Consider the following 18,816-nt stretch of genomic DNA (forward strand, 5'->3'; position numbering starts at 1 on the left):
CTACATCTTAGTATTTAAAGGTATCTAATGCACATTATTTTCAAAGCAATACACCTTAGGAATCTAACAATCATTTTTATATTATTTCTACTTGGTATAAAATTCATGCAATTACATGTTATATTTTAGTATTTAAAAATATTTAACGTCCAACATTTGGAAAGAAAGACAACTTAAAAATTTCCTTACATCATTTTCATAATACTTCTACTTGATAGACATTTCATGTGATTACTTGTTGTGCCCTAGTATTTATAGGTATTTAGTATGCATCATTTCAATAGAAAGACATCTTAGTAATCCAAACATCATTTGAATATTATTTCTATTTTATACAATTTTAATGTGATTATATGATGTCTTAGTATTTAAAGGTATTTAATGTGCATCATTTCAACATGAATACACCCTAGGAATCAAATCATCATCTACATAGTATTCCTACTTGATACACTTTTCATATGATTATATGTTGTTTCATAGTATTTGAAGGTATTTAATGTGCATAATTTTAAAAGAAAGACACCTTAGGAGTCCAAACATCATTTGCATAGTATTCCTACTTGATACATTATTTATGAGATTAGTGAACTTAATGACCATAATTTTAGAAGGAAGACACCTTATGAGTCTAAAAATCACTTGTACGATATGTTGGAAGTATGTGTTGATGTGTTTATGTGGTTGTCATTGATGTCAAACGTGTTGTTTTAGAGTGGCATTGGTCTAGAATGTCTGTGGGGTAGAGGTATATTGTTGTGTTGGTGTTGCAAGTGTTCATTGGTTGTTCTAAAAGTGTTTGAATCTGGAAACTGTTGTTGATGTTGTTTATTAATGTTATCTTTGTTGTATATAGTTTTGGCATCATGGATATGATTATTTTGTGGTTTGAAATATCTTTGTGTTCTTTGGGTGCTGTAGTAGTGTTTGTTGCTAGTTGTGATAGTCTATGTTTGACCTATTCTTAGGTCTGAATATGAGTTGTGGGAGGTTATTGAATTTGTTATGGGTCACACTGTAGTGTGTGGAGATCCAGACTTGAGTTGCTTTCACTAGAGAATATGTTTTGACCGTTGATTTTTTATATGGATGTGTAGCCTATGGATTTGCTATTGGTTATGTTATGTGATTGTAGGTCAATGAATTGATATTTGGGAGATGTGTTTTGGTCCCCTCTTCCTCCTAGAGTGGATCAGCATGTGTATTTTTGGCCCGAAAAGTATAATTTGGTTCAGGTTGACTTGGTTCAAGCTTTGATGATCTATCTTGTATATAAGGAATTTGTATGATTGAGTGTATATATGAGAAAGGGTGAAGAGTAAAAGAGAAGAGTGTAGATGTGAAGATAATTATTGAGGTTCAGTGAAGTGTATAGAAGAAGAGTTGTGTTCTCAAACTCAGAGGTGATAGTGAAGTGCTTTATGCTATGCTAAGTTCTCAAAAACAAAGTAAGGATAAAGGTGGAATTGGTTTTAAAAATGGTGAATTTTCAAGGTCATTTGGCAATAAGGATAAAGGAAAAGAAAAGGATGAGAATGAATTGAAGAACTCTAATAAAGATCAAAATAATTTCATTTTGGATCAAAACTTCCAAATCTCCAGAAACTTGAATAATTTTACAAGATCTCCTCTATATTTTTATAGGTGTTCTGTATATTTTAATGGTAACTTTTTTCATGCAATAAATTTGGAAATAGAGCTAGTAAATGTAGGAGTAGTCAAATCATAAATCAATCTTTCAGTGAAATTTTCTACGATTGTAATATGTTTGAACACAAGGCAAGTGAATGCATAAGTAGATTGAATTGGAACTATAATGTCATAAAATTGCAACCCTTGCAATTTTTTACCACATTAGGGTCTTCACGTTGGCAAATCAAATTCCCAAGCCTGATCGAAGACCCGAGACTCGCTCAATTCCTGAAAAATGCACTTTTTCTGGCCCCCGCACTACTTGAACCTGCTTCATGTCCTGAGATAAGGGCAATAGGACAAGGGAATTCCCTACCCTATTTTGGGGCCCCCTCTATCCTATCTTTGCATTGGTCTTTGCAATTTTAGCAGGAAAACTTTCCCTATGTCAGCCTATGATGAAAAAATCAGTCAATTAACCCTAATTGATGAATATATGTTGCATTTACCTTCCCATTTGCATAAGTTGGAATTTTCATGGATCACAAGTTCAATCAATCAAGCATTCAAGAGAATTCAAGAATTCAGGCATTCCTTCCAAGCATTGAGCATTCTCAAGTCTCTCTTCAAGGTTAGGTGTTGCATTCAAGTCAAAGATTCAACCATTGAAGAGGAGATCCCTTTCAACATTCAATTTCACACAAGAAATTCTATCTACCACCTCCCTTGAGGTGAATTACATTTCAGTCGTTCATTTACATTTACTTGCAAGTACTTTCATCATTTGCTTAATTCCAAAAGTGGGGTTTTACTTGAAGGAAAAATCCCAATCCCAACCCCTTTTTCTCTCTTTTCAGTGTGTAGGTTGTAGGTGCACAGTTGTATTTGCATATTTAGACTCTATTTACAAATGCGGAAAAACCCTTTTCATTTCACTAATTTTTCGGAGGACTGTGTGCACTTTCAACATGGTCCAAATAACTTTTGCTCAAATTCACATGGTAGCTTAGTGTCAACATATTATAGCTAGATCCAAGAGCACAGCTTCATCCCACACTTCCATTTCAAGTTATAATCAATTCTTTACTACTTTTACACTTAGTCTCAAAACACATAATTCAGCAATTACTCGTTCTAAAAAAGGGGTTAGCTTGTCATCTTCACACCATTATCAATTCATTTAGTATTCAATATCTTTCCTAAGTGGTTGGATCTAGTGAATTCCCCCACCTCTTTTAAATGTAATGTGGATGAAGTGTTTGAAAGAAAATCCATAGTGAAACTTTCATCTCTCCTCAGAGGGAAGAAAAGCTTTCCTCTTGATCTCTCCATCATTCACTTTTCACCCCATTACATTTTAGTGAACCCGATATCTTGCATGCTTTATTCTAAAAAACATTGTATATGTTTCATTTACAAGTTTATTTTTTCTACAAACTTAGTGGTTAATTCATTCAAAACCCTAGCTTTTAAAAATTGAAATTGAACTTGTGTTTTGTAAAAAAATTCCTTCCTATTGTCTTAGATCTGAATATTGCTTTGTTTTATAATATTGGAAAACAAGTTTTGATGGGCCCCTGAAACCCAGTACTATCAGAAAATCAAAAGATAAATATTACAGCGTAGCTAAACAAAAAGACAACATACAAAGGAAAGACAACTGGTGAACCAAACGCCAGCAAACAAGAGAACGCATATTATAGACCAAAAAAGATAGACAAAAGCCCAGGCTTAGGTTAATTTCTGAAGCATTTCCGCTGCTTCCAACTCCGTCTCTTCCATATTGTTCATTGTCCGCTTAATATCCTCGATTTCCTTACTATGGCTTTGCATCCTTTTAGTGCTTTCTCTCATTCTTCTCCCAAGTCATGTGTCCCTATCATCTGGGGTGTCAACCTTAACATCGATAATGCCCACGGGGACCTTATCCCCTTTGTAGTTCTCCAACTTGCAGATAAGGGATTTCATGCTAGCCGAGGTAGCCTTCAAAATCTTGTGGCTTTGCTCTCCTACTTTTTTTAGCATGTGCTCAATTCCATCAAGACACTTTTCAGTTGCACCTGCTCTGTTTTCCAAGCCAAGAAAGCTATTGCAGTTGGCATTGATAATCTCCTCGGTGTTACCAAATGCTTTGGTGAACCCACTGAGACATTCTGGTAGGGAATTGAACTTTCAGGAGCCTAAAGCTTGTAATGTCTCGATTTTCCCTACTTCCAAGGCTTGCTTGGTTTTGATGCCTTCAATTTCCTTATGCACCTAGTTGAGCACCTGTTTGAGGCTTTTCATACCATTATTGATACAGAGATCAATATCCAAGTGATGCTCTTCCTAGTTCTTATCACCAGTAGTATTAAGATTAACCTCCAAGCCAAACTCCCTATCCTCAGAGTTCTGAGCTTCTTTCATTTTTGTATCCTCCCCCATCAATCCCTTCTCCTTTAAATCAGTCCTGAGAGGCGACTGGTCCTTACTGATTGCCTCCTTACTTTTAGAAGTCTTCTTTTACTTCTTCGGGATCACAAGGATTTGGACCCCCTCACTTCCAGTGTCCATGTCATTGTCAGTCCCATACTCCTCCTCATACCATCTATCGTCCTCCCCTCTCTGCTTCTTTTTGGCAAACCCTTTGTTTTGTTTCCCCTGCTCTATTTTTTTATTTCTTTTGATTGACCCAATAATTTGGGGGTCGTCCTATGTCTCTGCTTTCGTATCATAGCCATTGCCTTCCTTCTCAACTATATTCAATAGGACAGACATGTTCTTGATGTGATTATATAGAATCACCATCAAACCTTCATGCATTGCAGGGTTGATATTGGGGTTGGAAATTGCATCTTTGATCCCCGTATTAAGGGCACATAAAAGATAATAGGGAAAATAAATTTTATCTTTATACCTAAAATGATTAAATAAAACAAAGTGGTAGCTATAAACCCTAGTGTATCTACCATCAAGTGTGATAAACCCCATAATAGCAACCAGAACCCTTCTCCAAATTTACTTAATTACCTTTAGTGTGAATATTTCTTTGTTTTTCAAATTCAATTTTTTCATTATCTTGTTCAATTTGCAAATCAAATTTAGAAAATGAAGAGGTTAATTGTCAAAATCCTAATTTTCAAAAAACATCTTGAAATTGTCCCAAAATTGAATTTCCATTTAATTTTCAGATTTGTGACTGTTTTCAGACTTATCCTCTTTCTTAAAAATCAAATTTTCAATTTCCCTCCTTTTCCAAATTTCCAAATTTCAAAAATTAATTGGTTAGGTCCTAAAACCCTAATTTTTAAATTTAATTGGATTTTGTGTCAATTTCAATCAATTTCAATCAATTTCAGTTTTCTAAGCATATTTCAAGGTCTCCCTATCCATTAGGTTTGATCCTTTTCAAATTTATAATTCAATTCCTTTTTTTTTTTTCAAAACCCTAATAGGGTCCTATTTTCACATTCAAACCTTATTTTTGCCTATCTAGAGATCATAAAATCCACCATTTTTGGGGGGTTAGCTTTAAAATCATCCTAACTTTCATCCCTAAAAATTTCAAAAAAAATTGGTTAGACCTTGTGCACTTTCAACACGGTCCCCGACTTTTTTACTGAAATTTTGAGAGACTGTTATGATTGTATTTAATAGCTTAAATCTATAAGATTGGTTGATTTTTTTTATTTTTTATCTCTCTAAAATAAAAAAATACCTTCAAAATTCAACATCTCAAATTACAAGAAATTTTTTAAAACCAAGGGGTTAATTATAATCTGCCCTGATTTTAAAAAATTTGGTTTTATCAATTTTAAAATTAAGTGGTATCCCATTGGCCCTAATTTTAAATTCCAATTTCCTTTCATTTATCATAAAATTATTGTTGTAAATTGTGTCATTTTCTTCTTTCAACAAAGTTCAAATTGTTTAATCATTATTTTCTCAAATTTTACATTATTCTATTTTTGTGCACTTTGTTCCTATCATTCAAAATTCAAATCCAGAATTTTAAATTTTCAATCTAGTGCATGAGTTTTACCACTATTAGTCCTACCTATACTATCCTTGTTAAACGAAGTATTAGAATTAAGGCTTCCCAAGGTTAAATTACCAAGGAGATGGGGCATAATTTGGGTGACTTCTTCAATGAGGATAACATTAATTCTTCCCATCCTAATCATGTCCCTATCTATCCAATTGATGAATCCCATGATGAACAAGAATAATATTTGAGTAGAGTTTCCATAGATCAACTTTCAAATTTGGACAATCACTTTGATAACTTTCAACAATGGATGTCCCAAGAAAACCCTAATAGTGAAGCTCTTCCATTAATTGAAGGCCTTAAACTCATAATTCAAAGTGATAAGGATGGAATTGATATATTATGTGGTATTTCTCATATTGTTGATTCAAATTTCATGCCTATCAAGACTTGTACCAAAACCCTAGGTTATTCACAACCTTCAACACAAGTCAATCCTTTGACTAATCCTATGGCTAGTATTCCACCTTTCACTTCAGATATCATGGCTACATCAACTCTAATGGTATGATGAAAGAATAAGTATCCAGTAGAATACTGAGAGGGGGAGGTGAATCAATATATTGAAAAACTAATACAAAGTTCCCAAACTCAAGCTCAGTTAAACAAAGTAAACATATCTCAGTCAAGATCAATATTGATAAGAATACTTAACATCAATTGGTTTAACTGTTATGACAACTTAACAGTAAACAACTTCAATCTTGTAAAAATCAGCAATGCTTAATCATAACCCAACATATTCATCTCTCAATGCTTCTACTTATCATCCATTATCAAAAGTTAGCCAAATCAACAAATAAGATCACAACCACAAAAAAATTCACCACTTGACACAAATGTTTATACGTGGAAAACCCAAATACGTAAAAACCACGGTGAGATGAGACTCACAATGATAGCTATCTGAACTCTTCTTAAGTTCGCCTTGTTAGGAGCCAAGCTTGTTAAAGTTGTACAATAAGTCTTGTTAAGAGCTAATTCCACTTAGGAATCACCCGGTTAAGGGATTTACAAATATGCCTTGATGAAACGCACAATACCCTATTAGTAGTAACCTTGCTAGAGGATTTTAGAATCCAAGCTAATGGACCACCTTGTTAGAGGATTTAATGAGTAACCAAGTTGTTAGAGCTTACCCGGGTAAGGGATTTCACTTCTATTGTAATTGTTAGAAAACAACAGGTTTTCTTGATCTATCTGAGTAGCACTACATTCACTTGATCATAGCCTTCTAAGCTTCAATCTACCTTCACTCAAAGTGCAGATCCATTCACCGGTTAGGCAACTACACACTCAACTGGTTTCAATCAGTCTTGCCAACAACCTTTACAAACAACTTCATCGACCTTAAATACAAATCAATTAGGTTGGTAACACAAAAAACCCTAATTCTCCTCATTGAAATTACAATCAAGTCGGTACAATCTTGACCATTTAAAATCATGACAATCTCTTTGCATTCTTCAAGAAAATTCCATCCGCTCCATGATCCTCGCTTCATCCGACATTGTAACTCATCATGTGTTGTACATTAGATGCAATCCACTTTGCTCCTTCCCTAGACAAAAACAAACGTGCCAAAACAATTTGAGCATATCCTCAGACAGTGATCACACATGTCTTCATCATTACCGCTTATCAGATAATAAACCATCAAACTTGATCAGTTAGGGTTTAACAACTGATAGTGTTTACTGGTTACATTTCTTAGAAAGGTTTAACCCTTTATACCGGTTTAACTCACAAACTTTACATACCGGTTTACTACATTTTCCACAAATCTCTTCTTACTGGTTACTAGCCAATATCAAAAATAACAATATCAACAATAACATGAATACCATTACCGGTTCAATTGACATCAATGACAACATATCATTAATGAAATATCTATGCAAAATGTCAACAATCTCCCCCTTTGGCATTGATGTCAACACTTGTTATCGCTTGTCAACACTTATTAGCACTTGGAGATTTTAGTTATGTTCATCGGCAAGTCAAAGACTTATGCAAAGTCATCGGTATTTGGTTCGCCGACAGATTATATTGTTCACCAACACTTGGAATGACTTGGAAACTACTTGGTTATGTCAAAGACATTATTCAATCACTTGGTTTGGCGATTTGGTTAAAAGTTTATTCGGGTTTGTATATTTGTTGTTACCGGCAAATAGGTCTAGGATAAGCACCGACAAACATATCTATTCCAGATCAGCATGGCACATTATGGAAATGATTTAGTATTATTTTAAATGCATTGAGCCGACATCATGCATTGGATATTGATTTACTTGTAATTGATTTTATTGTAATATCTTTTAGTGAGCCGACCTATTCAATTGGTCTTAGGTTATGGTATAAATGTAAGATCTCATTTGTGAGATTAATAGGTGATTGCAAAAAGGATTGCAATAAGGTATATGCAAAAATAAGTAGAGCTATACATGTAGACATCATTTGAAGGTTGAAGGAAGGATTTTGTGAAGGCAATCAGAACTAAACTGGTACCGAATCCAGTATATGAAGATGTTATTTTATGCAGTACATTATCATTGGAATTAACCATCCAATTATAGTCAGTGTGACTCTCATTTTATGATTGAGCAGTTAGCTATAGGCAGTTGGCCTTTCTGCATGTGCAGAATCCATATTGTACACACATACTATCTGCAGTAGTATCATTTGATTGTGGATAAGGCTTCCTACCATGGTTTTTCCCCTTACAGGGTTTCCATGTACAAACATTTGTGTTATGTGTTGTGGATGTTATTGTCTTTCTATTTCATGCATTAATCTTTATCGATATTGCAATTAATTGTTAAGACTGTCTACCGGCATAATGTTTGGTTTACCGGTATTAAGCATTAAGTTTTGGTTAAGTTAATTTTGGTTGAATTTATTGGACAAATAATTCACCCCCCCCCCCCCTCTTAGTTGTCTCTGGGACCTAACAATTGGTATCAGAGCCTAGTCCTCTTTTTGCAGAAGTTTAACAGCTTGAGGAGATCCAATGTCTTCTAACTATTTCAAGAAGGACAGTCTAAAACTTGATGGAACTCACTATGGCATATGGAAGATCAGGATGGAGATACATTTGAATTGCATTGGAAAGGACATATGGGATGTTACAAAGAATGGCTATACTACTCCTATTCAAGGTCAACCTAATCCACCTAACTTGGCTAAAGATGAGGAAAATGATTGTAAAGCAAGAGAAGAACTTTTGAGCGCATTGTCAGATCAACAAGTCATGGGATTGTCAGATAGATCTACTGCTAAAGTTATTTGGGACAAACTAGAAACATTGAATGAAGGAGATTCCATAGTCAAAATTGCAAAACTTGAATGCTTCCCGGTTAAGTATGAAAGTCTGAAAATGGAAGAAGAAGAAGAAAGAATTTCTTCTTTTATGGTAAGAGTAAATGAAATGCTTTTGGGTATACAATGTTGTGGAGGAACCTTAAGTGAAGATGAGATTGTTTCTAAAGTTTTAAGAGCTTTGCCACCAGAATATAAAATGAAAGTTACTACTATAAATGAATTGAGAACAATGCCTAATGCATCAGTATCTAGAGATACCTTGGTTGGAAAACTTTCAGCTTTTGAGCTTGAGGAATTTGGTCCTGTTACTACTATCAAGACAAATCTAGCTTTCAAGGCATCATCATCAACTACAACATCATCATCATTTGATAAATCTGATTGTAAAGCCTTCTATGTAGGAGAACTTGAAGAAAGAAGGAGAGAAAATGAAGAACTTGATTAGCTTGAAGCACTATTTGCAAGGAAAATGCCTAAAGCTCCAATTGGAAGTAAGTATGAAGGTAAAGCACCCTTTAAATGTTTTAACTGTAATAAGATTGGTCATATGGCTTCTAGATGCCCTGATAGACATGCAAGATTAAGAGAAGAAGCTAAAAGAACATATAAGCCTAACCCTGACTATCAGAAATACAAGTTTAAGAAGAATAGAGACAAATCTTGTTATTATGCTAATGAAGGAGTTACTGATGATTCTGATGAGGATCCAGTAGACAATGGATGGGATTTTGTTGCTATAACATAAGATCAATCGACACCTACTATTCAACTAGTACAGCAGGGCCTGGCAGCTAAAGTTGAAGATAAGGATGAATGGATTATTGATTCAGGATGTTCACATCATATGACTGGTGATAAGAGTAAATTCTTAACCTTTCAGGATTACAATGGAGGTCTAGTAATATTTGGAGATGATAAAGCTTGTTTGATCAAAGGAAAAGGAACTATATCTTTTGATGGTAATCACAATACTGATAATGTTTACTGTGTTGAAGGTTTGAAGCATAATCTTTTGAGTGTTGGTCAATTAGTTGAGAAAGGATTTTAGTTACAATTCAAGAATGGTAAATGCAAAATCTTAAAGAGAACTAGTTTGGAAATTGCAACCGGTAATCAGACTAGAGGTAATATATTTCATTTGAACAACAATGAGAAAGCATGTTTGATTGCACATATTGATGAAAGTTGGTTATGGCATAAGAGACTTTGTCATGTAAATTTTGATTGCATTGTGAAAATCAATACTACTAAGGTAGTTAGAGATTTACCTAAGATTGTTAAACCTTACAATCTGGTATGTAAGGAATGTCAATCTCGAAAGAAAGTTAGAGAAACTTTCAAGAGTATTCCAGAGAAGTCTAACAATGTTCTTGATTTAATTCATACTGATTTATGTGGTCCAAAAAGAACTAGAAGTATACAAGGAGATAGATATTTTATGCTAATCATTGATGACTATTCTAGAATGTGTTGGGTTACTTTTCTCAGGGAGAAATCTGAAGCATTTGGGAAATTCAAACTATTCAAGGTGATGGTAGAAAATGAAACTGGCAAGAAAATCAAATGTTTGAGATCAGATCAAGGAGGTGCATTCACATCTAAGGAATTTACTACATTATGTGAAGTGAATGGGATCAAAAGACAGTTATCAGCACCCCAAACACCCTAGCAGAATGGAGTTGTGGAAAGGAAAAACAAAACTATCTTGGATGTAGCCAGAAGTATGATATCTGAAGCAAATCTACCTCATATATACTGGAGAAAGGCGGTCAATACAGCTTTTTATACATTCAACAAAGTTCACATCAAAGGTGAAACTGGTAAGACCCCACATGAACTATGGTTTGGTATTACTCCTACTCTTAAATATTTCAGAATATTTGGAAGTAAATGCTATATTAGAAGAGATGATTATATTGGCAAATTTGATCCTAGAAGTGATGAATGAATATTTCTTGGTTATTCATCTAAGAGCAACGCATATAGATGTTTTAACAAGAGATTGCAAAAAATTGTTGAGAGTGCAAATGTGAAGATTGATGAACAGTTTAGAGGAAATTCAAGGTACACAGACTCTGAATCGACAATAGAGATAATCACAAATGAACCTACTATGAATACACTGGTACAGAATGGTGATCCAGTTACACTGGCATGATCTGGAGATTCAATAGTCACTAAAGAACAGCAGCAAGTAAAAAAACCCCGGTATGTAAGATTGAATCATTTTGAAGATCAAATAATTGGAAACAAATTTCAAGGAGTTGTGACTAGAGGAAGATTGGCAAATTAGGAGGTATGTCTTATTTCTCAAATTGAACCTACATCAATTAATGAGGCAAGTGAAGATAAATACTGGATTAAAGATATGGAAGATGAATTGGAACAAATTGAAAGAAATAACACTTGGTCATTAGTTCCCCAGCCTAAAGACAAAAATGTAATTGGAACTAAATGGGTTTTCATAAATAAACTTAATGAAGATGGCATGGTAATCAGAAACAAAGCAAGATTAGTGTGTAAGGGATATTCACAGAAAGAAGGAATTAATTACAATGAAACCTTTGCACTAGTAGCTAGAATTGAGGCAGTCAGACTTTTATTAACTTTTGTAGCACACAAGAACTATAAAGTATATCAAATGGACGTTAAATGTGCATTTATGAATGGAGATCTTGAAGAAGAAGTTTATATTGAACAACCTGATGGATTGTCTTTGACAGATAACAAAGGCATAGTTTGGAGGTTAAGGAAAGCTTTATATGGATTGAAACAAGCTCCTCAAGCTTGGTATGCTAGACTGGAAAAATATCTTTTGAAGCTTGGTTACACTAAAGGTAATGCTGACAGCAATCTATACTACAAAGTGACTAATGATGACATCTTGGTTATTGAAGTTTTTGTTGATGATATAATCTTAGGAGGAGAAGATGGTTTGTGTAAAGACTTTTCTAACAAAATGCAGCAAGAATTTGAAATGTCTATGATTGGAGAGATAAAATTCTTTTTAGGATTGCAGATTTCACAGACTGATAAAGGTATATTCCTATGTCAATCTAAGTATTTGAAGGAATTACTAAAGAAATTTGGCATGCAAAATTGTAAACCGATAAGCACACCTATGACTACAACTGATAAATTATCTTTGAAGGATAAATCTACACCTGTTAATCCGACAAGATACAAATCTATGATAGGAGGTTTATTGTATTTGACACAAACAAGACCTGATATTATGAATGCAGTATGTATTGTTTCAATATTTCAGAGTAATCCTAAAGAAAATCATGAATCAGTAGTGAAAAATATTTTTTCGGTACTTACAAAGCACTACAAATCTTGGTTTCTGGTATGCTAGAAATGAAGATTTTGACTTATGTGCATACATAGATGATAATTGAGAAGGAGATGTGGATGATAGAAAAAGAACCACCGACGGAGCATTTTTTCTTGGTAGTAGACTAATTTCATGGTTGAGCAAGAAACAGAGTTGTACAAGTCTATCAACAATAGAATCAGAATATGTTGCAGCAGCAACTAATTGTACACAGATATTCTAGTTCAAGCAAATATTGAAGGACATAAAGGTAAAATGCAAGGAGCCTATAACTATCTACTATGATAATATGGCAGCAATTGATATATCAAAGAACCTAGTATTTCACTCTAAGACTAAACATGTTTCTATCAAATTCAATTATCTAAAGGAGAATATTGAAGCAAAAGAAGTGAAATTGGTTTATGTGAATCCTAAAGAGAAGATTGAAGATATTTTTACAAATCCTTTGCCTAAGGAAACATTTGAGTATCTCAGAGAGAAACTTGGAGTCCTACCTCCACCGGTAGAGACTTAGACAGTTGATGTTTGTCATCAACTAGCAGAATTAATAGAGAAATCTTTTATTCTGGCTTTGATGAGGAGAGCTACTTCTTAGGGGGAGTAGTTGGCATAATAAGTTGGTATTTTGTATTTGGTTTTGTATTTCTATGACATTTGATGTCAAAGGGGGAGAGATTGATATAGAAAAATATATTATGTTTTTCTTTTGAGAGAGATTAATCCTAGGGGGAGAGATATTATGTATTCTTGATTTTTGGTTAATGATCTCTTTGGGAGATTGTTGGTTTTTTGGTTTTTTGGCATTTTTGTTTTGGCACTTTGATGGTTTTTCCATCTTGTGTTGCCATCAATGCTAAAGGGGGAGATTGTTGGCATTTTGGATATGTTGATATAGTTTTGTCATTGATGTCAACACTTGTCATCACTTGTCAACACTTATCAGCACTTGGAGATTTTGGTTATGTTCACCGGCAAGTCAAAGACTTATGCAAAGTCACCGGTATTTGGTTCATCGATAGATTATATTATTCACCGGCACTTGGAATGACTTGGAAACTACTTGGTTATGTCGAAGACATTATTAGATCACTTGGTTTTGGTGATTTGGTTAAAAGTTTATTTGGGTTTGCATATTTGTTGTTACCGACAAATAGGTTCGGGATAAGCACTGGTAGACATATCTATTCTAGATCAACACGACACATTATGGAGATGATTTAGTATTATTGTAAATGCATTGATTCGACATCATGCATTGGATATTGATTTACTTGTAATTGATTTTATTGTAATATATTTTAGTGAGCCGACCTATTCTTGGTCTTAGGTTATGGTATAAATGTAAGATCTAATTTGTGAGATTAATAGGTGATTACGAAAAGGATTGCAATAAGGTATATGCAAAAATAAGCAGAGCTATACATGCAGACATCATTTGAGGGTTGAAGGAAGGATTTTGTGAAGGCAATCAAAACTAAACCGGTATAGAATCCATCATATGAAGATGCTATTTTATGCAGTACATTATCATTGGATTTAACCATCCAATTGTATTTAGTGTGACTCTCATTTTGTGATTGAGCAGTGAGCTCTAGGCAACTAGCCCTTCTACATGTGCAGAATCCATATTGTACACACATACTATCTGCAGTAGTATCATTTGATTGTGGGTAAGGCTTCCCACCATGGTTTTTCTCCTTACAATGTTTCCACATACAAACATTTGTGTTATGTGTTGTGGATGTTATTGTCTTTCTGTTTCATGCATTAATCTTTACCGGTATTGCAATTAATTGTTAAGACTGTTTACTGGCATAAAGTTTGGTTTACCGGTATTAAGCATTAAGTTTTGGTTAAGTTAATTTTGGTTGAATTTATTGGACAATTGATTCACCCCCCCTCTTATTTGTCTCCAAGACCTAACAATCTCTATTCAAAATGCCAACAATCTCCCCCTTTGGCATTGATGGCAGTACAAATATCAACGCCTCTGATTATTGTTGATATTGGTGAATAGGAATATTGGTCTACATTACCAAGTATTCACCTTGCTTTTTCTGTCTTCATCCTATCATTGGTTCACCTAATCAGACACATAATTCTTCTCCTCAATCACATAATTCTTCTCCCCATTTGACAACAATGCCAAAGTGAAAGTAAAACATGTAATTCTACTCTCACTCTGCATCAGCATCATTCTGCAACTTGATGCTCCCCGTGTGGAATACGTCCACTTCTTCATCAATCCAAGTAAAATTGTGCAAGTGGTTCAGGGATTGATGCAATCAGCATCATGCTCAACTATCTTCATGAAGAGGGACAACCCCCAATTGACTTCTAAGATACTCGAAAGTGGTCTTAGGCAAAGGTTTTGTAAATATATTTGCAAGTTGCTCCTTGGTAGAAACATGCTCCAAGATAACATCTTTACTTTGAACTTTTTCCCTCAAGAAGTGATATTTCAATTCAATGTGCTTAGTCCTTACGTGCAAAAAGGATTTTTAGAAATATTAATTGCACTTGTATTATCACATAAAATATTTATTGGTTATGAGATTTCCATCTTCAAACCTTCCAAAATGCACCTCATCCACATAGCTTCTATGCAATTCATATAAGCTTCTACATACTCGGCTTCAACAGTAGATTGTGAAGTGAAACTCTTCTTTTTACTACTCCATGAAACTAGCCTTCCTCCTAGAAAGAATTCTCCATCGGTAGTACTCTTCTAGTCATCAATATTTCCTGCCCAATCAGCATCTGTGTATGCTTTCAAATCAAAAATTTTACAATATGGATACCATAACCCATAGTCAACAGTACCTTTCAGATATCTAAAAAATCTCTTGGTTGCCATCAGATGTGCCTCCTTTGGATTCTTCTGAAATATACCAACAATACCAAGTGTATGGGCAATATCCGGTTGGCTGTGAACAACATAGTGTAATTTTCCAATCATTGACATGTATTCCTTTTCATCTATAGACTTAGATGCATCTTCCTTGGACAATTTACAACTTGTAACCATTGGGGTTCCAACTAGTTTATAGTCACTCATAATGAAAGTCTTCAAAACCTCTTTCACATACTTGGATTAAGTAATGAAAATACCATTCTTCATCTATTGTATCTGTAAGCCTATGAAAATTTTTATTTCCCCAACTAATGACATCTCAAATTCATTCTTCTTTTCATCTGCAAAACAATTACTCATGTCACCATTACCTCCAAATATAATTTAATCTACAAATACTTCACTGACCAATATTTCATCTCCTTCAAACTTGAGATAAATGTTGTTGTCATCACTAGTTCTAGCAAATCCTATCTTCATCAAATGAGTATGAAGTCATTCATACAATGGTCTGGGTGTCTTCTTTAATCCATACAAATCTTCCTTATCTGTCAAAGCATAACCATCACACTGCTCTATATAAACCTCTTCTTCCAGTATCCCATTCAAGAATGTAGACTTAACATCCATCTGGTATACGTTGAACTTCCTATGAGCTACAAATGCAAGTAATGCTCTTACACCTTCCAGTCTTGCTACTGGTGCAAAATTTTCTCCATAATCTTCTCCTTCGTCTTGCACATAACCTTTGCATACTAATATTTCCTTATTGTGAACTACAACACCATCTTCATTTAGTTTGTTTGTGAACACCCATTTATTACCTATAACATTCTTGTTTACCGGTCAAGGTACCAGGGTCCAAGTGTTGTTCTTCTCAATTTGATTCAACTCCTCCTCCATAGCTTTCACCCATTGATCATCACCAAATGCCTCCTTAGCACTTCTACGTTCAAAGGTGGAGATCATGCAAGAGTTATCTCTTATTCTCCTTTTAGTTAGTACACCAGCATCCTTATCCCCAATTATCTATTCAGGACTGTGATTTAGTCTCACATACCTAGGAATAACATGATCATTCTCTTTAGGTTCACCTTCTTCATTATCATCTTCCTCTTAATTTACTTGTTCCGGTTGAACAAGTACATCAGGATTTTCTTTACCAATTTTTTATTTAATAGTTTCAGGTTCGAAAAGCAAAATGCAAGGATCTTCATCCTTTTTATCTAAACTGGTTCCTTCTGTAACTTCAGGACATTCATCTACATGAACATTAGCTCCCTCAACAATTCTCTGTGTCCGGTTGTTGAAGCATTTATAGGCCTTACTCTTGGTGGAATAGCCAAGAAATATGCCTTCATCACTCTTAGCTTCAAACTTGCTTATGAATCACCTCTTTTAATAAAATATTTTCTTCCAAATATCTTAAAATAGCTAACATTAGGTGATCTCCCATACCAATACTCATATGGGGTCTTATCCTTACCTCTTTTCACCATAACTCAGTTCATTGTGTAGACAGTTGTACTTACAACTTCTTTCTAAAATGTTTTTGCTACACCTCCTTGTATCAACATAGTCCTAGCATCTTCAACCACTAACTGGTTGTTTCTCTCTACTAAACCATTCTGTTGTGGTGTCCTTGGTGTAGAAATTTACCGCTTAATACCATTATCATCACAATACTTAGTCAACTCCACAGAAGTGAATTCACTACCTTGATCTGTCCTTAGACATTTTATCTTTTTGCCACTCTCTTTCTTAGCTAAGGCTCTAAATGCCTTGAATTTACCAAAAGCTTCATTCTTATCATTCAAAAATGTGACCCACATCATCCTTGAACAATCATCAGTGAAGATCATGAATTATCCATCACCTTGAATGCTTCTTGTTCTTTTTGGTCCACATAGATCTGTATGAACCAAATCTAACAAGTGCTTTGCTGAGAAGGACTCGCTCTTGAAAGCTGAAGTCATCTTTCCTAGATGACATTCTTTACAAGGAGCATTAACCGGTTTGTCTAGCTGAGGCATACCTCTTATTGTCTTAGACTTGCTTACTTTAACAATATTATCAAAATTTATATCACAAAATCTCCTATGCCAAAGCCATCTATCATCTATTTTTGCAATCAAACAGTTGCTAACTTTAGGATTGAGATGAAATAGATTACTTCTGGTTTGTTTCCCAGTTGCAATCAATTCACCTTTGTTGTCAAATATTTTGCACATTCCATTTCTAAACTCTAGTGGGTATCCTCTGTCATTAAGTTGTTCCACACTTAAAAGATTGTGCTTTAGGCCTTCAACCCAATAGACATCGTCAGCACTTCTCTTCTCATTAAAAGAAATAACTCCCTTACCTTTAACCATACAAGGTGAGTCATTGCCAAATCTAACAACACCGCCATCAAATTCCTTCAGGGAAATAAATTTCCTCCAATCACCAGTCATGTGATGTGAACAACCACTATCAATGATCCAATCATCAAAGTTATCCATTCTAAATACTAGTGCCTTTTGATCTGAAATTTCTTCCTTAATAGCTACAAACACAATATCTTCACTAGCATCATCATCAGATTCTTCATCAGTAATACCACTGTCAATAGCTACAAGACGATCTCTCTTTCCTTTACCCTTATACTTCTTAAATTTGTCTCTCTTGTATTCATTTTCACCATTAGGGCAATTTGTTGTTATATGACCAATCTTGTTGCATGCAAAAAAATTTAAAGGTAGCTTACCTCTATATTTACCAGTGCCTCTAGGCAGTCATTTTGCCAACAATGCTTCAAGTTCCACTAAGATGTCTTCATCTTCAGCATCTCTATTGGATCTTGATTCATAGCTATGGTCGGTATCTCTAATTCTTCTCATAGATGAGTTAGAGACAGAAGCTCTGAATGCAGATTTTGATTTCTATACACTACCATCATAGCCATTTAGTTCAAAAGTAGTAAGTTTGCCAATAATAGAGTCAAGAGTTACCTTTGTCTTGTCAATGGATTTTAGCTCCTGAATAGCTGCAACTCTGATAGCATAGACCGATAGCAAGGTTCTTAATACCTTACTGATTACTATGACATCTTCCACTTTCCTCCTGCACTCTTTATCTCACAAACTATCTCTTTAATCCTTTGACCTTACTACTAGATATTCTCACCTTTAGACATTCTCATTTCATCAAATTTTCCTCTTTGGAAATCTTAACGTGTTCATCACCACTATAAATCTCTTCTAATTTCTTCCATACTTCATATGTAGTTTCAAGACCATGAACATCTACATATTCAGCATTAGATAGGGAAGTAATAATAGCCTCTAATGCTTGGTGATTTTCTTGTTGTTCTTTCTTCTAGTCATCAGTCAGGGGTCCAGTAGGTGTAATATACTTATTTTATATATGATCCCAATACTGGCTACCAAGACTCCTAATATAAATCTTCATTTTGTCACTCCATATTCTATAGTTCTCTTTGTTAAACTTCGGACCTTATTTTTCATCATGATCTACAAGATTGTTTCCTCAAGGTGTTAGGCTTTTAGATTAAGAGGACCTAAGAAGCTCTGATACAAATTGATGGTATGATGAAAGAATAAGTATCCGATAGAATACTAAGAGGGGGGGTGAATCAGT

Source organism: Cryptomeria japonica, chromosome 10 (genome assembly GCF_030272615.1).
Source record: "Cryptomeria japonica chromosome 10, Sugi_1.0, whole genome shotgun sequence".
Lineage (NCBI taxonomy): Eukaryota > Viridiplantae > Streptophyta > Pinopsida > Cupressales > Cupressaceae > Cryptomeria > Cryptomeria japonica.